At 41.2% G+C, this 21,703-nt stretch overlaps 2 pseudogenes; both read left to right on the top strand.

Moving 5' to 3' along the window:
- Positions 1-1,252: 1,252 nt before the first annotated feature.
- LOC143269690 (DDB1- and CUL4-associated factor 1 pseudogene) lies at positions 1,253-3,303 on the top strand (annotated as a pseudogene).
- A 10,343-nt stretch (positions 3,304-13,646) lies between these two features.
- LOC143269689 (DDB1- and CUL4-associated factor 1 pseudogene) lies at positions 13,647-15,746 on the top strand (annotated as a pseudogene).
- Positions 15,747-21,703: the final 5,957 nt, after the last annotated feature.

The raw sequence follows: 21,703 nt of genomic DNA, 5'->3' as shown, positions 1-21,703 counted from the left end.
ATCAGGAAAGCCAGCCTCAATGCAAGCTAATATGGCAGGTGCAGTTCTGATTTGGGGGCCAATGTCAAATAAAAGAGAGACACCCGTAAAAGCCAGATGAGGAGAGAATGGAAATCGTTCAATGTCCCCTAATTGAAAACTTAAAACTCTTGGTTCAAATCTCTCTGTTGCAAAAGCAAAAACTTCTAAACAAGTCCAGTAAAAGGGACCCCAATAGAACTATGGGAAATGGAGTCCATAAGCTAGCTCTTAACAGTGAGCTGATGAAGAGAAATGCATTCTGGGAAATGTAGGATTTCAGCTAAAGATGGCGATACTGTCCAAAAAACTTTTCAGCTCAGAATGAAGTTGCTTCTCAAAGCAATGCTAGAAAGCTTAATCTTACCTCTTGAGAACTCAGATCACACAAAAAGCTACCTATAAGAGCAAACAATCCACTTTAAAATCCTTAAAACAAGGGAAAGCAGTTTATACACTGAACATTGTCTTAGATATCAGGAAACTTATATTGAAATTTAAAAAGTTCTTTGCCTTTTGAACAAACTGCCTGCAATGAGTAATTCCTTCACAAATCTAATAAGGGAGACAGGGAAACAGGCATTCAAAAAGAAATGACTGCTTTATAGATGGGAAAAATACTTAAGAAAATCTAGCTGTTATACAAAAGAGTTGCTTCCCCTGAAAGTTCCTTATAAAAAAATTAATGCTAAATATTACAGCTGCTAATAACATCAGGAGTTAAAGCTAATGAAATGAAAATACTAAATCCTGAAAATGCTTTTTCTCAATGTAAGCTAATGAAGAATTTGCTTCATGGATCCTTTGAATAACAGTCTTGGTAAAAATATTGGAACTAACAACAATCAAGTCAAAATGTTTCAACAAATTCAAGACGCTATTCCACAAAAGAAAACTGCCATGCTTATGGGCCATATTAGAGCTCACTCCAATCTTCCTGGTCCTTTAGCTGAGGGTAATGCAGTGGCTGATAAGTTAACAAAGATAGTAGCATTATCCCAAGTGGAAATGGCTCAACAGTCACATGCTCCTCCTCATCAAAATAGCAAAAGCTTAAGACAGCTATTCAATCTTACCAAATAAGCAGCTCGTCTAATAGTTGAACGATGTGGGGTATGTCCAAAATATTTTTATGTTCCTCACTTAGGGGTAAACCCCTGAGGTCTTCTTCTTAATCATCTATGGCAAATGGATGTTACTCATATTGCAGAATTTGGCAAATTAAAATATCATAAGAAACCATCTCATTTCTAAAGGACTTGGAGAGACAGCCACTGTGCTGACCAGAGAGGCTGACTTGCCCATGACTGCAGCTTCACACTCTTCTGCCTTCACCCCTGTGACTGCTGCTGCTTCTCCTGTCTCTCTTCCCTGGACCCCTCGGATTGCCAATGGCATTGCAAGTCAACTGGGCAGTCATGTTGCTGTGGGTGCTTCTGCCCCTTCTCCCCCCGCCCCCAAGCTCATCCTTGGCCATGCACAGCCCAGGATACATTGGCTTTGCCTGGCACATCATATGCAGGCCACTACACTTTGATCGGCAGGATCAGTTTTATGAGAGAGAGGCCATCAATGTGCAATGGCAGGAAAGTTCAAGTGTTGCAGCAGAAGTCAGACCAAGGTGCTTACAGGCATAGCCCCGTTGTAAAAACACAATTGGATAGACATCTTCCTTCCCCACCAACACTGGACAGTATCATCAGAGAGCATCTTAGGGAGCAACATGCTCGCTGCAAGAACCCCATTGCCACGTGTCCACCTTTTTCTCTCTTTACTCCTCACCAGTGTCCTGAGCCAAAACAGAGGCGGCAAGCGCCAATCAACTTTACCACTAGGCTAAACAGCAGGGCATTGTTTCCAAAATATGGAGGAGTAGATGGCAGATGCTTTGATAGGCACCTTATCTTCAGCAGGTTTCATCCTATTTCAGTGTTCCGGGAAGCTCATGATTATGAGAGTGGCTTTACGTGTTGTGCATTCTCAGCCCAGGAGATGTTCCTGATGCTTGGTACCTATACAGGGCAGCTGAAGCTCTACAATGTATTTAGTGGACAGGAAGAGGCCAGCTACAACTGTCACAACTCAGCCATCACACACCTTGAACCTTCCAGGGATGGGTCCTTACTTCTGACATCCGGCACTTGGAGCCAGCTTTTGTCTGCACTTTGGGGCATGAGGTCAGTATTTGATATGAAGCATTCCTTCACAGAAGATCATTATGCTGAGTTCAGTAAGTACTCTCAGGATCAGATCATAGGCACAGAAGAAGACATTGCCCATATTTATGATATTGAGACTGGCACCAAGCTGTTGACTCTGTTTAACCCAGATCTTGCCAACAACTACAAGAGGAACTGTGCCACCTTTAATCCTACAGATGATCTTGTCTTGAATGATGGGGTGCTCTGGGATGTCTGCTCTGCCCAGGCCCTCCACAAGTTTGACAAGTTCAACAGGAATATCAGTGGTGTTTTCCATCCCAATGGGCTGGAGGTCATCATCAACACAGAGATTTGGGACCTGCGAACTTTCCATCTTTTACACACAGTTCCTGCTCTGGATCAATGTCATGTGGTGTTTAACCACACAGGGACAGTGATGTATGGAGCAATGTTGCAGGCAGATGATGAAGATGACTTCTTGGAAGAGAGGATGAGGAGCCTTTTTGGGTCATCCTTCCGAACATTTAATGCGACTGATTATAAGCCTATAGCTACTATTGATGTGAAACGGAACATCTTTGACCTGTGTACAGACACCAAAGATTGCTATCTTGCTGTCATTGAGAATCAAGGCAGTATGGATGCCCCTAACATGGACACAGTATGCAGGCTTTATGAGGTGGACAGGCAGCGTCTGGCAGAGGAAGAAGATGTAGAGGAGAACTCTGAAGAGGAAGAACTGGAGGAAGAGGATGAGTACGAATATGATGATGATGATGATGATGATGATGATGATCATGATGATCATGATGATGATGATGATCATGATGATCATGATGATGATGATGATCATGATGATGATGACACTGATGATGAAGCAGTTCTTGATTCTGACCAGTGGCTGGAGGCAGAAATGGAGGAGGTTGACAATAGTGAGAACACAGGACAGTATGAGGACAATGACTTTTCTCCCTCTGATGAGGACCTAGCAAGCCTAGAGGAGGTAGAAGAGGGCGAAGATGAAGACTCTGATATAGAGGAGGAAATGGAAGTGATCCTGGTGGATGACAGCTCAGAGAACTCTGACTTGGAAGATGACATCATCTAATTTCTGAATGAGTGACTTACCAGTCCCCACTTGAAAGAAAACCTTGGTAGGCGAAGGAAACTGAGTGAATGGATTCACAAAACCTGCCTTTGGCTGTCCCCTGGGCTATCTGTTAAGGATATTGAGGGTATTTTCAATGTATTTTCTTTGTATAATGTCTTTACTTAAAAAACCAGAAATGGTTTTAATAAACCTTTAATAAAGAAAAAAACCCAACAAGCATTTATAACTGAGTTTCTCAACTTCTTTCCACCAATCTATAACTGCACTTCATTTTCTTTGGAGGAAAATGACTAACAACAATATAGAGGCATTTTTACATACTTATTTAAATGAAGAGGAAATTTGTGGTTTCTTAAATTGATAAAGATTAAGAATATTTTATTATAAATATAATATATGATTTTCTAAAGTCTTTGGTTGACTCAAGTTAATTTGTTTTCCTTTGTGGCAGAGCGGGAATAGAAGGCATGGCCTGCTACTGGGAAGATGCCTAACTCCCTCCCTTGGAGTGCAGGCAATAGTTGTGTGGACCTTGGTTTGGTGGAGTGTGGGAGCCCGTTCTGGGTTTCCTCGTGGCTTTACCCAGCAGGTCCGAATAGAGGATGATCAGGACCACAGGCCTGCGTGCAGGTGTCTGAGATGGTCTGCACTTGGCTGTGCTGGGGGAGGAGGTCTTTTGCTCCACCCCTTGGCGTCTCTATAAAAACCCTGACCAGAGACAGTCCGGGACTGTTGGAATAGGTTCCAGGCCCTCTCGAGGCTATCCTTTATTTTCTATCTGTTTATCTCCACAAGATTCTCCGCTATAAATCCTTCTATCTAATATTTCCTGCTGCTCGCACTCAAGAAAACTCTGGGGAACTGTGGGGGTGGTGGGTAAACGCCCCACAGAATGGCGCCATGAACAGGGACTAAAGAAAAAAAGGGACTAAAGAAAGAGGGAAAAAAAGGGACGAAAGAAAAAAGGGACTAAAGAAAAAGGAAAAAAGGGACAAAAAAGGGAAACAAAAAAGGGGGGACTAAAGACAAATGAACAGGGACTTAAGATAAAGTAATAGGGACTAAAGATAAAGGAAAATAATAGTTTTAATACAGAGTTTTTGGTGAAAGTGCTGAGTCAGCCCTGCCAGTGGAAAGGCATGCCGGTGTTATGAAAAAAAAAAAATATATTTTATATATATATTTTTTGGGAAGGCAGGGGTTTTATCCTCGAGAGAAAAGGAAAGTGGACTGGAAGGATGTCTGATGCTGCAGCAAAATTCTCTTCTGTCAAAATTTTCTATCTTCTATCCCTTTCTCAATTTCTATCTGTGAAAAATAAGTATAAGGTATAGGGTAGTAATATAGTTTAGGAAAAACTTAGAAGTGTAAGATTGTGTAGGAAAAAATAAGTAAGGCAACTAGACAGAAAAACTCTTCAATTTTCTAACTTTGGGGGCTTTCAAAGCAAACTGGGGAAAAAAATCTTTCTTTGGGCTTTACGGGTAGTAAATAAGCTCTTCTTTGAGCTTATGGGGAAGAAAAAGTTTCCTATGGAAGCTTTTGACCTGGGGACAGCTGAAATGCTAAATCCAAGCAGCAGGAGAAAGAAATTTCTCCCTGAGGCAAAAATGGGGGTGTAAGAAGACAAAGTTTAAAGTTCAGAAGTTTTGGGAAAAGTTGGTCTTTCTCCTGGGGGGGGGGAATCTTTCTCTTAAACTATAAAACTTTTCCTTGAAAAATTGGGGGAAAAAATCTCTAAAAAGCCTTAATCTTTCTCAAAAGCTCTCTTAAACTTAAAAACTAAAGCCTTTCAGAACTCTCTCAGGACAAAAATTAGAATCACCTGAAGATATTAGTATGGGGACCACCTGTGATTAGCTCTAAGGGAAAACAACAAATTTAAGACAGCAAAACCTCTCTAAGTTTTCAAGCTTTAACAATCCTCCCTGCAATGCAGGAGGCTGGAACAAGTTTCTAAAAACCTCTTCTAAGCTCTGTCTCTTCAAGCTAGTAAAAGTCTGTCAGAGTACCCTGAGGGAAACGCTTGGGAGAGTGTGGGGAAAGAGATACAGAGAGCCCAAAGAGGCAGGAAACTTTACCTGAGAAAAGCAAAAAAGCCAAGCTTTTCAGTTACGGCTGAGTTGAGGCATCAAGGGCTTTGTCTAAGTGAGCATTTCAGAATGAAAAGGTGCTCCTAATCTTCCTAAAGCAAAGATCCCCTGAAGCAATGCAAACTGTTAGCATTGTATCCTCGCTTCTGACCAAAAACCCAGAGGTGAATGGCCAGCATCTCTGAGTTGGGGTGCATTTCGGGGATACTAGGGTTCCTGCAGTGGTAAACTTCCTGGAGTGCACAGCTGAGGCAGGAAGGTGCAGGACCCCGGGGAAGATTGCTAATGAACAAACAAAGCTAAAGCCGGTAGGAACAGCACAGTTGTCCACTTTCCTACAAGTCCCCGGTTGATAGGTCCACAGCTGCAAAAAGAAATCTGAGAAAAAGCTTTCCTATCAGAGTAAAGACCTTTCTGGGAAAACAGTAAAGCTGAACTGTGTCTGAAGCAGTTGTGCTGCCAAGTCAGAACGCTGTCTGGGGAAAGAGCCCAGCCAGGGCAGAACAGAACTATCCAGGAGAAAAGCTTTCTTTTCTATCGGAGAAAGCATCTCTTTGAGAAAAGCTTTGTTTCAACTGACTCCTGGTGAAATGAGGGAGTGTAGCCCTGAGGGGTGATTACCTCTGGCATAAGCTCTGTCCTTGAGCACCCAGACAAACAAATGCAACCCACTGGGGGACTGGGCCAGGTGAAGGCCTGATGAGGCAAAGCACCCGTCCTAATGGGAGTTTAGAAATGGCAAAAACCTCCCTTGTTAGATTATTAGTCTGTTCACAAACCACACAGACCCCGAAAACAGAAACGGACTAAAACCCCTACCTTCAGTAGCAGGGAAAGCCGCTATAGTGTCAGAAACTGTTTCTGGGGTAGCTGGATAAACTGAGACCAAACTGGATACTGTCAGGGAGAAAGACTCTGAAGAAACAGAGGGGACAGATTCCTCCCCAGAAAATACATAACCTGACAAAGCTGCTAGAGTTTGAGGCAGATTCGGGGGGAGAAAAAAAAAAGCCCCTACCTTCAAAGGCAGCTAGCAAAGGTACAGAGCCACAGACAGATAGCTAAAGCTCTGCATCTGGGGGGGGGGGGAGGAACAAGCAAAATGAGAATAAGATCAGTGGGAGAAAATCTCTCTGAAAGAGCTTTGGAAAAGCTCTGTTGCAAATGATCTTGTTTTTCACTGACTAGCTAAAACAAACACAAGCCCTGAGCAAAGTTGCTATCAGAAATGCCAGCCTCAATGCGCGCTAATGAGGCAGGTGCGGTTCTGATTCAGGGGCCAGTGTCAAATGAAGTTGAAACACCTGTTAAAGCCAGCTGAGGAGAATAGAAACCTCCCAATGTGCCATAGCTGAAAATGTAAAATGCTTGTTCAAATCTCCCATTGCAAAAGCAAAAAACTTTGTTCAAACCTCCCGGGCAAGAATTCGTAAGCAATTCTAGAAAAGAGAACCAGTTGACTCTCAGACCCAAAAAGAACTATGGGAAATGACTGATATAAGGGAAATGATATAAGGGACTGATATGGGACTGATATTATTATGGACTGATATAAGGGAAATGCATTCTGGGAAAGGTAGTTTTTCCACTAAAGATGGTGACATTGCCCTGAAACACTTCTGTCAGCTCGAAAATACATTCATGGTAAACTTAAAATACAGCTTTTAAAAGAATAAGGAGGAAAATCGTCTAAGAGTTTAAGTGTCAGTTCCAGTGAAAACTTGAAAGGGTACGGAACTAGGTGCCTAGCAGTTTGGGGCTCCATTGGTAAAATGCCTTATTTACCCTAATAGCTGTGCAAAGTTCTTACGGCAGTTGGATGACAAAAAGCTACCTATAAGAGCAAACAAGTCACTTTAAAATCCTTAAAATACCACCTAATACGGATCTCTGTGAGTTCGAGGCCAGCCTGGGCTACCAAGTGAGCTCTAGGAAAGGCGCATAGCTACACAGAGAAACCCTGTCTTGAAAAACCAAAAAAAAAAAAAAAAAAAAAAAAAATACCACCTAATAGCTGTGCAGTTTTTGGTGAAGAGCTTTACAGCAGCTAAATATGGTAATTTCACCCTCAGTGTGAAGTGAAGTTTTTTGGTAGAGCAAACCAAAAATACTGCTGTAATAGAAACGTTTGTCTGAATTGAAGCATTTAGGGGAACTACTATGAATCTGGGTGAAGGGACAGCCTATAGTTAAAAACTATCTACCGCTGACAATGCATCTCTGCCGGTCCGGAATGGCTGAGAGAACTGGCAACTTTGGAGTGTGGCTTCGTGCTGAGAATGTTACAATCCCCTAGCAACAAGTATCACAACTCTATAATGACAACACTCACTAAATCCCAGTGCTTTATAACAAAGCTAACTATAAACTGTAAACTTTAGAAATGATGTGCATACTTCCTGTCTAGTTAAGAAAATCTTTCTGATAGAGATGGTGATAATAATTAAGAGTAAGAAGTAGAAAGACAAATATAAGATATGTGAGTTTGTAAAAATTCTGTCTTGTTAGATCTGTGTTAAGAAATCTTTAGGTGTTTGCTAAGTTAGATATATGCTAATGGTAGCCTATATAAGTTTGTAAAGTAGATCTATAGAGTTCCTTTAAGAATATAAGCTTGTAAGAAGTATCTAAGGTAGTCTTAAGATATGTAGTAATAAGCTTGTAAGATGCTAGTTGTAAATGTAAGTTTAAATAAGAAATAAGATGGAATGAATATAAATATATAAGAATTAATAAGAAATATATTTGCTAAAGTAGTTCTATAGTTTCCTTAAAGTATAAATAAGTAGATGTTAATATGTTATATGTGAGTTTGTAAAAATGTGTAAATGTTGAGTGAGTTTATGCTTAAGCACATGTTATGTGGGTTTGTAAAGTGTAAATGTTAAGTGTGAGTCTATTAATGTATATGGTGAAAACACCTGAGACACAGGAGATAGTGTCCTAGTAGACTGCAAAGTAGGCAGTCTGAATGGTTTCAAAAGCTACAGAAGCAGCTAAGAGCTAAGAATGGCAGACGCCAGAACCAGCACAAGGCATCTGCAGCTGAAATCCATGGAACATCAACGCAGCACAGAGCTAACAGTAAAAACGGTTCGGTTTAAAATATTACTATAACTAAAAAGGTCTGTCTGTGAGAACAAAAGTTGCAGAGACGCTTGTTTGAACAAAAATTATTAACTGCAAAAAGTTTTGGTTGAAAAATGTCTCTTCATATTTGGAAGTGAAAGCCTGATACCAGAATTTATTTCTTGTTTGAACTTAAGATGAGATAAAATTACAAAAACATTTTGGTTATGGATTTCTTCAAATTTGGAAGGCTAGTAGCAATATTCATCATTGAATTTTGGTACTTAAATGAAATGAACAATAGAGACTTCATTGCAATGGGACAATTTTGAGCTTACTTATAGTAATGACCTAGGAACGGTTTTCTGGAATTGGGTTAAAAATGGAACTGTTTAAATGAAGAAATGTATTTCTACTTAGAATCAAGATGTAATTTTGTGTATGCATATATGCTTTATTAACTGGAGATTTATGAATTGTTTTGTGGAACTGTTTATGTAGAAATGGAATTACTTATGGAACTGGTTTTGTGTTACAAATGGAGCTGTTTAAACAGAAAAGTTTGGGTTTTCTAACTAGGCTTGAGAATTTGCTGAAAAATTATAAAGAAAAGGAGGAGCTATGAGATTGAATTATGTTCGCAGAAACCTACTGATATCAATGCACCCTGGCTTTGTGGAATTGAGGAAATGTTTAAGTTTGTGAATACATCGAAGTTTTTCCTATGTTCTGTTAACAAGAAAATTCAAATGACTGAGTTAAAGTTGTAAGACGGAGAAAATTGTTAACTATATATAGCACCATATATGCTAATTCTAATGGTTCTGTTAAGAGTTTGCTTTGAGTTGTAAGATGGAGAGAATTGTGACTATGTATAGCGATATTTATGTTAACCTGTTAATGGTAATGATGAATCTAAGGGATTCTTTAAGTTTGTAGTCGCCTTAAGAGTTTTGGTTTAGAGAGGGCTTGAGGCAGCTAAGACTGCTGAGGTCACCTTGGACCTAATTCAAAAGAGAAATGCCATTTATATCATCCTCTACTCCCATACTGGGAGGTGTAACAGCTATGGAGATTGCTGTAAGCCATTAATAGTTATTTTTTTATATATTAAGAAGGGGGGACCTGTGGGAGCCCGTTCTGGGGTTCCTTGTGGCTTTACCCAGCAGGTCCGAATAGAGGATGATCAGGACCATGGGCCTGAGTGCAGATGTCTGAGATGGTCTGCACTTGGCTGTGCTGGGGGAGGAGGTCTTTTGTTCCACCCTTTGGTGTCTCTATAAACACCTGGGGCACAAACAGTCAGGGTCCATTGGAATAGGTTTCAGGCCCTCTGGAGGCTATCTTTTATTTTCCATCTCTTTATCTCCACAATCTAAATCCTTCTATCTAATATTTCCTGTTGCTTGCACTCAAGAAAACTCTGGGGAACTGTGGGGTTGGTGAGTAAAAGCCCCACAGAATGGAGCCAAGAACAGGGACAAAAAAAGAGGGGGGGGGACTTAAAGACAAATGAACAGGGACTAAAGATAAAGGAAAAGAATAGTTTTATTACAGAGTTTTTGGTGAAAGTGTGAGTGAGCCCTGCCAGTGGAAAGTGGCATGCCCAGTGTTATGGAATATATATATATATATAATATTATATTGTATTATATTATTGAGGGGCCGGGGTTTTATCCTCAAGAGAAGAGGAAAACAGACTGGAAGGATGTCCAATGCTGCAGCGCAAATTTATGTTCTGTCAAATTTTTCTATCTTCTATCCCTTTCTCAATTTCTATCTGTAGTAATAGTGTAGGAAAAACTTAGAAGTGTAAGATCACATAGAAAAAATAAGTAAGGCAACTAGACAGAAAACCTCTTCAGTTTTCTAACTTTGCGGGCTATGAACGCAAACTGGGAAAATCTTTCTTTGAGCTTTACATGGGTAATAAAAACGCTCTTCTTTGAGCTTATGGGGAAGAAAAAGTTTCCTATCTAAGCTTTTGAGCTGGGGACAGCTGAAATGCTAAATCCAGCTGGTAGGAGAAAGTGATTTCTCTGTGAGGTAAAAATGTGGGTGTAAGAAGTCAGAAAGTTTAAAGTTCAGAATTTTGGGAAAAGTTGGTCTTTGTCTCTCTTGGAAAAAAAAACTTAAATTATAAAGCTTTTCTTGGAAAATTTGGGGGGAAAATCTCTCTATAAAGCCTTAATTTTTCTCAAAAACTCTCTTTAAAAACTTAAAAACTAAAGCCTTTAACTTCCTAAATGACAAAAATTAGAATCACCTGAAGATATTAGTATGGGAATCACCTATGATTAGTTCTAAGGGAAAGCAACAAACCTCTTAAGACAGCAAAACCTCTCTAACTTCTCTTTCTTTCTTTCTTTTTTTTTTTTTTAAAGATTTATTTATTTTTTATGTATACAATGTTCTGTCTGCCTGTATGCCTGCAGGCCAGAAGAGGGCACCAGATCTCTTTATAGATGGTTGTGAGTCACCATGTGGTTGCTGGGAATTGAACTCAGGACCTCTGGAAACAGTCAGTGCTCTTAACCTCTGAGCCATCTCTCCAGCCCTAACTTCTCTTTCAAGCTTTAAAAATCCTCCCTGCAATCCAGAAGGCAGGGATGGAATTCCTAAAACCCTTTCTTCTAAGCTCTGCCTCTTCAAGCTAGTAAAAGACAATGGGTCAAAGTCCCTTGAGGGAAACGCTTGGGAGAGTGTGGGTGAAGAGCTACAGTGCCCAATGGGGCAGGACACTGTTTATGTGGGAAAAGCAAAAAAGCCAAGACTTTCCAGTTACAGCTGAGCTGAGGCATCAAGGGTTTTATTTCTGAGTGAGCTATGAAAAGGTGCTCCTAAACTTGCTAATGCAGAGATCCCCTGAAGCATTGTGTCCTTGCTTCTGACCAAACATCCAGAGGCCACTGGCCAGAGTCTCTGAGTTGGAGTGCATTTCGGGGATACTAAGGTTCCTGCAGTTGTAAACTTACTGGAGCACACAGCTGAGGCAGGAAGGTGCAGGACCCATGGGAAAACTGCTAATGAACAACAAAAGCTAAAGCCAGTGGGAACAGCATAGTTGCCTGCTTTCCTACAAGTCCTGGGTTGATAGGTCCACAGCTGCAAAAAGAAACCTGAGAAAAGATTTTCTATCAGAGAAAAGACCTTTCTGGGAGAGAAATAAAGCTGAACTGTGTCTGAAGCAGTTGTGCTGCCAAGTCAGAACGCTGTCTGGGGAAAGAGCCCAGCCAGGGCAAAATAGAACTATCCAGGAGTAAAGCTCTCTTTTCTGTCTGAGAAAGCATCTCTTTGAGAAAAGCTTTGTTTCAACTAACTCCTGGTGAGATGAGGGAGAGTAGCCCTGAGGGGTGATTGCCTTTGGCATAAATTCTGTCCTTGAGCACCCAAACAGAACCCATTGGGGGACTGGGCCAGGTGAAGGCCTGATGAAGCAAAACACCTGTCCTAATGGGAGTTTAGAAATGGCAAAAACCGCACTTGTTAGATTTGCACTCCTTACGCAAACCACACAGACCCTGGAAAGAAAACAGAAATGGACAAAAAGCCCCTACCTTCTGTAAAAGGGAAAGCTGCCACTGTAGTGTCAAAACCTGTTTCTGGGGCAGAGGGGATAAACTGAGACCAAACTGGGAATTGACTCTCTGAAGAAATGGAGAAGGGACAGATTCCTCCCCAGAAAATGCATGACCTGACAAAGATGCTAGAATTTGAGCCAGATTGAAGGGGGGGGGAGCCCCTACCTCCAAAGGCAGCTAGCAAAGGAACAGAGCAGCCTGAGATCTGAAGCTCTGCATCTGGGGGGAAAGGAACAAGCAAAATGAGGATAAAAATCAGTGGGAGAAAATCTCTCTGAAGGAGCTATGGAAAAGCTGTTGTAAATGTTTTTGGTTTACACTGGCTGGCTAAGGCAAACACAAGCCCAAAGGAAAGTTGCTATCAGGAAAGCCAGCCTCAATGCAAGCTAATATGGCAGGTGCAGTTCTGATTTGGGGGCCAATGTCAAATAAAAGAGAGACACCCGTAAAAGCCAGATGAGGAGAGAATGGAAATCGTTCAATGTCCCCTAATTGAAAACTTAAAACTCTTGGTTCAAATCTCTCTGTTGCAAAAGCAAAAACTTCTAAACAAGTCCAGTAAAAGGGACCCCAATAGAACTATGGGAAATGGAGTCCATAAGCTAGCTCTTAACAGTGAGCTGATGAAGAGAAATGCATTCTGGGAAATGTAGGATTTCAGCTAAAGATGGCGATACTGTCCAAAAAACTTTTCAGCTCAGAATGAAGTTGCTTCTCAAAGCAATGCTAGAAAGCTTAATCTTACCTCTTGAGAACTCAGATCACACAAAAAGCTACCTATAAGAGCAAACAATCCACTTTAAAATCCTTAAAACAAGGGAAAGCAGTTTATACACTGAACATTGTCTTAGATATCAGGAAACTTATATTGAAATTTAAAAAGTTCTTTGCCTTTTGAACAAACTGCCTGCAATGAGTAATTCCTTCACAAATCTAATAAGGGAGACAGGGAAACAGGCATTCAAAAAGAAATGACTGCTTTATAGATGGGAAAAATACTTAAGAAAATCTAGCTGTTATACAAAAGAGTTGCTTCCCCTGAAAGTTCCTTATAAAAAAATTAATGCTAAATATTACAGCTGCTAATAACATCAGGAGTTAAAGCTAATGAAATGAAAATACTAAATCCTGAAAATGCTTTTTCTCAATGTAAGCTAATGAAGAATTTGCTTCATGGATCCTTTGAATAACAGTCTTGGTAAAAATATTGGAACTAACAACAATCAAGTCAAAATGTTTCAACAAATTCAAGACGCTATTCCACAAAAGAAAACTGCCATGCTTATGGGCCATATTAGAGCTCACTCCAATCTTCCTGGTCCTTTAGCTGAGGGTAATGCAGTGGCTGATAAGTTAACAAAGATAGTAGCATTATCCCAAGTGGAAATGGCTCAACAGTCACATGCTCCTCCTCATCAAAATAGCAAAAGCTTAAGACAGCTATTCAATCTTACCAAATAAGCAGCTCGTCTAATAGTTGAACGATGTGGGGTATGTCCAAAATATTTTTATGTTCCTCACTTAGGGGTAAACCCCTGAGGTCTTCTTCTTAATCATCTATGGCAAATGGATGTTACTCATATTGCAGAATTTGGCAAATTAAAATATCATAAGAAACCATCTCATTTCTAAAGGACTTGGAGAGACAGCCACTGTGCTGACCAGAGAGGCTGACTTGCCCATGACTGCAGCTTCACACTCTTCTGCCTTCACCCCTGTGACTGCTGCTGCTTCTCCTGTCTCTCTTCCCTGGACCCCTCGGATTGCCAATGGCATTGCAAGTCAACTGGGCAGTCATGTTGCTGTGGGTGCTTCTGCCCCTTCTCCCCCCGCCCCCAAGCTCATCCTTGGCCATGCACAGCCCAGGATACATTGGCTTTGCCTGGCACATCATATGCAGGCCACTACACTTTGATCGGCAGGATCAGTTTTATGAGAGAGAGGCCATCAATGTGCAATGGCAGGAAAGTTCAAGTGTTGCAGCAGAAGTCAGACCAAGGTGCTTACAGGCATAGCCCCGTTGTAAAAACACAATTGGATAGACATCTTCCTTCCCCACCAACACTGGACAGTATCATCAGAGAGCATCTTAGGGAGCAACATGCTCGCTGCAAGAACCCCATTGCCACGTGTCCACCTTTTTCTCTCTTTACTCCTCACCAGTGTCCTGAGCCAAAACAGAGGCGGCAAGCGCCAATCAACTTTACCACTAGGCTAAACAGCAGGGCATTGTTTCCAAAATATGGAGGAGTAGATGGCAGATGCTTTGATAGGCACCTTATCTTCAGCAGGTTTCATCCTATTTCAGTGTTCCGGGAAGCTCATGATTATGAGAGTGGCTTTACGTGTTGTGCATTCTCAGCCCAGGAGATGTTCCTGATGCTTGGTACCTATACAGGGCAGCTGAAGCTCTACAATGTATTTAGTGGACAGGAAGAGGCCAGCTACAACTGTCACAACTCAGCCATCACACACCTTGAACCTTCCAGGGATGGGTCCTTACTTCTGACATCCGGCACTTGGAGCCAGCTTTTGTCTGCACTTTGGGGCATGAGGTCAGTATTTGATATGAAGCATTCCTTCACAGAAGATCATTATGCTGAGTTCAGTAAGTACTCTCAGGATCAGATCATAGGCACAGAAGAAGACATTGCCCATATTTATGATATTGAGACTGGCACCAAGCTGTTGACTCTGTTTAACCCAGATCTTGCCAACAACTACAAGAGGAACTGTGCCACCTTTAATCCTACAGATGATCTTGTCTTGAATGATGGGGTGCTCTGGGATGTCTGCTCTGCCCAGGCCATCCACAAGTTTGACAAGTTCAACAGGAATATCAGTGGTGTTTTCCATCCCAATGGGCTGGAGGTCATCATCAACACAGAGATTTGGGACCTGCGAACTTTCCATCTTTTACACACAGTTCCTGCTCTGGATCAATGTCATGTGGTGTTTAACCACACAGGGACAGTGATGTATGGAGCAATGTTGCAGGCAGATGATGAAGATGACTTCTTGGAAGAGAAGATGAGGAGCCCCTTTGGGTCATCCTTCCGAACATTTAATGCAACTGATTACAAACCTATAGCTACTATTGATGTGAAACGGAACATCTTTGACCTGTGTACAGACACCAAAGATTGCTATCTTGCTGTCATTGAGAATCAAGGCAGTATGGATGTCCCTAACATGGACACAGTATGCAGGCTTTATGAGGTGGGCAGGCAGCGATTGTCAGAGGAAGAAGATGAAGAGGAGGACTCTGAAGAGGAAGAACTGGAGGAAGAGAATGATGATGATGACACTGATGATGGAGAGGAACTTGACACTGACCGGCAGGTGGTCGCAGAAATGGAGGAACCTGAAAACAGTGAGAACACAGCACAGGATGGCGACAATGACTTCTCTTCCTCTGATGAGGAGCTAGCAAGCCTAGAGGAGGAAGAGGAGGGGGAAGATGAACACTCTGATGCAGATGAGGATTTGGAAGTGATTCTGGTGGAGGACAGCTCAGACAACTCTGATTTGGAAGATGACATCATCTATTCTCTGAATGAGTGATTGATGTATGAGTCCCCACTTGGCAGGCAAGGGAAACTGAGTGAATGGATTAAAAAAATATGCCTTTTGCTCTCTCCCAGGGCTGTCTTTTAAGGAAGTTTATGCCCTGCATTTAAGGACTATGATTTAGAGTCCCCCATGGAATCTGAGGCCCACTCTGATAACAATAACAACCACAAAGAAAGTAAATAAGTAAGACTCTAGGGACTAGGTCCTAGTTTGCATACCCTTCTCCTAGTATGGACACAGCTTTCCACAAGGAAACAAACAAACTTGTCTCTGGGTATTTCACGATGTATTTTCTTTGTATAATATTGTACTTAAAGAACAAGAAGTAGTTTTTAATAAAACTTTAAAAAGAAAAAAAAAGCAACAAGCATTGCTGTGGGATGGTCTGTATGTCAAATGCTCTGATTGGTCAATAAATAAAACACTGATTGACCAGTGGCCAGGCAGGAAGTATAGGTGGGACTAACAGAGAGGTGCATTGAGAGAACAGGGAGGTGGGAGGAGACACTGCCAGCCTCCACCATGACAAGCAGCATGTGAAGACACCAGTAAGCCAGGAGCCACATAGCAAGGTATAGATTTATAGAAATGTATTAATTTAAGCTATAAGAACAGTTAGCAAGAAGCCTGCCATGGCCATACAGTTTGTAAGCAATATAAGTCTCTGTGTTTACTTGGTTGGGTCTTGGTTGGGACTGGTGGTGACAGAGATTTGTCCTGACTGTGGGCAAGGCAGGAAAACTCTACCTACAAAGCATTTTTTTGTTTGTTTGTTTGTTTTGATGTTTTTATTATTATTTTTATTTATCTTTTTCACTCTGCATTTATTGAACAGAACAGAAAATATCACATGGGGAAGAAATGGGATACTTTAACAGAGTTTTACAAGAGATTAAATCACTGGCTCCATTGGATTACAAATGACCCAGATAGCAAACATCATTGTTTATCAATTAATACCCATAAATGGTTGATTTCAAGAGCAAACATCATTGCTTATCAACCAATACTTATAAATGGTTGATTTAAATAGTAAACATCATTGTTTATCAACCAATATCCATAAATGGTTGATTTCAATAGCAAGCATCATTTTTTATCAACCAATACCACTAAATGATTGATTTCAACATTTATGGTAGATTCTAGGAAGTTGCTTTCAACTTCTGTATTTGCTTTCAGCAAATGATACACATGTATTACGGGATCTGGGACATGGAAGAGTACATAAGATTGCAGCTATGCATTAGCTTAAGTTGTAAAAGTTGATCATATGGGATATCCAAGGCAACTGATATTGTTACATTGTTCTCTTAAAGTCAGGTTAAGCTAACAGTTTGAATACATAGGTGGCTAGCAGTCTTAAATCTTAAGTAACTTCAAGGTATATGATTCACTCTGGCTGTGAGGTTCAGCAAAAGTTTGTCTCTTAGAATGTAAGAGATATTTTTTTCTCTTTTTTTCTTCTTCATTTTTTTGTTACAATACCAGTTTTAAGAGTTCAGTAACTAATGGGAAGCTGATGGGATACATGCAGAACTGTGAAAGCAATCTCACTTAGCCAGCTGTATGCACAGACTGTAAATCTCCATTCAGATCATTTCTGAACTAAGACTATCATCTCAGTTTATCTGTTGAGGTCAACCAGGAAACCCTAGAATATACCTTGATTTTTGCAAAAAACAAAATAGGGGGAGGGGTTTCTTCAGCATTTCAGTCCACGAGTAACAGTATCCTAACAGGCAAAGTGTTCTCTCACTGTCAACATAGAATGAACTGCTGCTGGAGGTCAACTTGGGCTTTAATTTGCATTAGCACTTACATGCCTAGTAGTCCAAGTTGTTGACCTCATGACTTTAAAAAGTAACTCTAAAAAAGTAAAATGGCCCTTCTTGGAAAACTAAAGAAAGACATCCAGCCACTGTTGTAAAAAGTCTCATCAAAACAATGTACCCTTTTATAAATTACACCTCAATTTAAAAAGAAAAGTAGCCCCAAATAAGAAGCAGCTCTGAAAAAGAAAATATAACAAGATATTTGAAAAAAACAAGGTGAATACAGGTTCAAAAATAATTAAGATACATTTTCCTAAGGCTACCTAGAATTAGGCTTTAAAGAATTCTACCATTTCAAGTTTACCACTAGTTACTAGATACCAATTTACAAACAAGATGTTCACTTTTTTTGTTCCTTTATCAAGAGAAAAATCTACCTTCAGACTATGAGGGTGGTGATGGGGAAGGACTAGAAAACAAGATTCAAACAATCCCATGTAAATATCACATTTTTCAAATGGAAGAATTCCAAACTGCACTAGAAGTTCCAATCACTAAGACACTTTCCATTGAAATGATTTAAGTACAAATACATGGCACCAAGGTTTAGGCCTAATATAGGCCTGACAACCAAGTCCTTGTTTTCTTCTGGAAGAAAGGCCTCAAAAGTCCCACTCAATTCCACATAACAATGCTTCAAAGATCAATTAGTTTTTCATTTCCTTAATATTTTTGTTTTTGACTTCTAATCTTAAAGACTAGATTAAAACTTAGCTCAATTCCCAGAAGGCATTGCTTCCCTTTGCTCTATGAAAGAGTCCACCAAGATCTCTTCCTCAAAACCATCTAGTCCCCAGCCTCCAGCCTGTGCTTGTGATGCATCTTTCTCAACATCCTGAAAAGGTAATGTAGGTAAAATATGCTCATAAACATTAAAACTAGTTGTTAGAAAGACGTAACTAGCTTTATAATTTAAGTTTTAAAACATAAATACTTGCAGCTTGATCTGCACTGACAATGATTGTCGGAGCTTAGAATTCAACATTTACAAATTCTCATGCACACACACAAAACACACTATTATCACACAACTTGTGTCTTGAGAGAATCTTCTGCTTTTTAAATCTTTGGCCTCCCAGTCAATCCCAAGTTCAACCAACTTTAACTAAAACTTCACTCAGAATTTCACCAAGCTTTTCACCCACACATTAATGCTTGTCGTATCTTTCATCAACTGTCAAAATCTGAAGCCTCCTCAGAGATCGCCAGGTAAAAGAAAATAAATGAAATACACTGAGGTTATTTCAAAACAGAATATGACCATCAAAATATATATATATCATGATTCCCGATTGGGATCATCCTTTGTTTACTACCAGTAAGAAAAATCCCACGTTGGACTATTTCACACTCCGGCATTGGCCAAAGAACACGAGAGCTGGTTCTGGAGCATGCAGTTTCTCACACAGGTGTCCCCAGAGGAACACCAGGGACAAAGTCACGTGAGGCCTCTCCCATACAGAGGCTGTCTCACAGGGGCATCAAGGACACCCACTAGTTTGTAGAGATCCCTGAGAAAGTATGATTCTTAAAATCTGGACTGTACATAATTCACATCAGCCCTGTTCAGGTACTCACTGGAAGAAAGACGCAGCTGTTTGCCAGAACTCAGCACTCTACTCTAGATCAGCCATGTGGCCATGATGGCTTTCTCACAAGTGATATTCTCTAGTTTAAAGGATAATTATGTTGGGCTACAGATTTGCTATTTCCAAGGATGACTTGGAGTTCATCACTCATCACTTGATTTGAGTAACCATCCCAACATCAACCATCTATTGGAAAAAGAAACTCTTCAAAGAATGACTTCTCACTCTGTAAGAAATAAGCTAGAAACAGCAAAGTAAAAAAACTCTAATGGCTGATATGAGATTAAATTGTGTTCAATATGGGATCTAGTGGCTTACTGCAAAAACCAGACCCGGAGAGCTGTAGAATTACACATATGCTCACCATCAAAATAACTTACATGAAACTGCTTCTGGCATAGATCAAGAGGTTAAGATTAAAAAAATAAAAACAATGGATTGAACCTGCATGTTCCATTGCTCATAAACTTGCACATACTATTGTTCTGCAAAAAAGACAACTGCAGCAAAGAAAAATGGCCCTTTTGCAAACAAGCCTAAAAGTAACCCCCCAAAAGAAAAAAAACTAACATGCATATATGTATAAAGTGTTACTATTAAACACAATGCTATCTCTAGGGGGGGGGAATTAACTGCATAGATTAAAAAAGAAAAACAAAAAATCATGTGCAACATCTTAAGCCAGTAAAGCACCAAAATAAAAAAAAATTAAAAACCCACCAAAAATCACTTTTCATAATGATTAACATAGAAGCACAAAATATCAACCATAAGTCAGGAAGCAATTACCTGGACAGATACAATGTCCACTGTTGAAAGAATTTTTCTTCAATTTAAATGTCTTTCCTCATCTCTAAAGAAACCTTAAAGTGCTAACTTTACTTATATAAAGCAGGCAAATTCTTCAAGTAATTTGCTACGCCAATTTTTATCAGCCTAAACAAGGAACTAAAAATAGCAAGTGAAGTGAAAAGGGCAGAACACCCGACCGGTTCCACACAGGTAGACACCCCGGAGAACGTCACCTACCATCCCGCCTTTCTTCACTGCACTGCACAAGCTAACAGATTAAGTATCTGTTTTCTTACATTAACTCCCTAGGATTTGCTAAGGTTTTTGCAAGTCACTAGGTAACACATACAGTCCTAAGGAAATAATGTCACTTAAATATCAGCACTGGACACTAATTAAAGCGAGCTTGTGTGTGTCTACTGCCTTAAACTAAAAGTGAGGCATTGCTTACAAACTGTAACGAGCCGCCCTCCACCGGCCGGCTCACTAACTACTCCTGCCCCTCGGCTGCTTTTTCAAGGAAGTATACATTAACCAGATGGCGATTGAGGTGCTTGCTGTAATCCTTTTCCTTTCTGAAAGACCAATCACAGAAAATACAAACAAACTCTCCCTCGGTTATTTTAACTGCCAACCCCTCCTTCCCACTTTTTGAACTTGCTTCTTGTGGCACTGGCCGAGCCCCATGCAGCCCAGAATCATCACTTCCCTCGGACATATTATCACTCAGGTCACTTCCATCATGGCTGTGGATGCCTTCGTCTTCATCAATGTCCGGTGACTTGTTTTCAGCCAAAGTGATAGGAGGCGAGGCCATTATGGTTAGTGATGGGACAGGAGGCAATGGTGACGCCGTTTCGGGTGCTGAGGCTTTCACAGGGACACTGTCTGGGTTCTGCTCAGTGTCCACTTCCATTTCACAAAGCCCAGCTGAACCAGTCTGACACTTAGCATGTAACGTTTCACCACCTGACCCATTTAAGTTTTGTTCCGAGGATAAGACACTGGTAGATTCCTTGGGAGCAGCAAGCACAGCTAGACTCTTTCCAGTTTCCTCTGTTCCCACTTTCTTGAGAGGGGCCATTTTATTTCCTTCCCCATCAGAGCCAATTTCTTGGTCCTTAGGTGTCTCGTCTCTTCTTGAGTTTTCCTTTGGAAGATCCTGTGCATGCCTGCTTCCCTTCAGAAGCTGGCTATCTCTAACAGGCACCAAGTCAACTTCAATAAGGACTTGCTCCTGCCGCACCACCTCACTTCGCATGCCCGACTTCTCCTTGGTACTCTCTTTTCGGGGTGAAAACCTTTTGGTGACTGGTTTCACTTGAAGAGGTGGCTCCATGACAACAGGAGGATCTTTCTGAACAGATCCCATGTGAGGAGGCCCTGTCTGAGCAACCTCCACCTGAGCATGGTCCAAAGGACAAAGCAGCCTCTTCTGACAATGTCCCTGCTGAGACTCCATGGGAGGAGGCAGCTCCATCTGATCAGGCTCCATGGGAGGAGGTGGCTCCCTCTGAGCAGGCTCTATAGGAGGAGGAGGCTCCATCTGATCAGGCTTCATGGAAGGAGGCTGTTCCATCTGAGTAAGCTCCATGGGAAGAGGCTGCTCCATCCTTGGAGGCTCCGTGGGAGGAGGCAGCTCCCTCTGAGGAAGCTGCAGGGGAGAAGGCAGCTCGATCTAAGCAGGCCCAGTCTGAGCAATATCCATGGGAGAAGGAAGCCCGGGCTGAGTAGAGCCTGTAGGGGTGACCACCACCTGAGTGAGCGCAGGACCGGAAGAGACCTCCTCCTGAGCCAGCTCCATGGAAGGAGGCTCTGCTGGAGCCATCTCCTTCTGTGTCTCCTGAGCAGGTCTGCTGTCCTTCCCACTTGACCTACCT

Source organism: Peromyscus maniculatus, chromosome 20 (assembly GCF_049852395.1).
Source record: "Peromyscus maniculatus bairdii isolate BWxNUB_F1_BW_parent chromosome 20, HU_Pman_BW_mat_3.1, whole genome shotgun sequence".
Taxonomy (NCBI): domain Eukaryota; kingdom Metazoa; phylum Chordata; class Mammalia; order Rodentia; family Cricetidae; genus Peromyscus; species Peromyscus maniculatus.
Note: the sequence above shows the minus strand (reverse complement) of the source record. Positions and strands in the feature narration are given on the sequence as shown.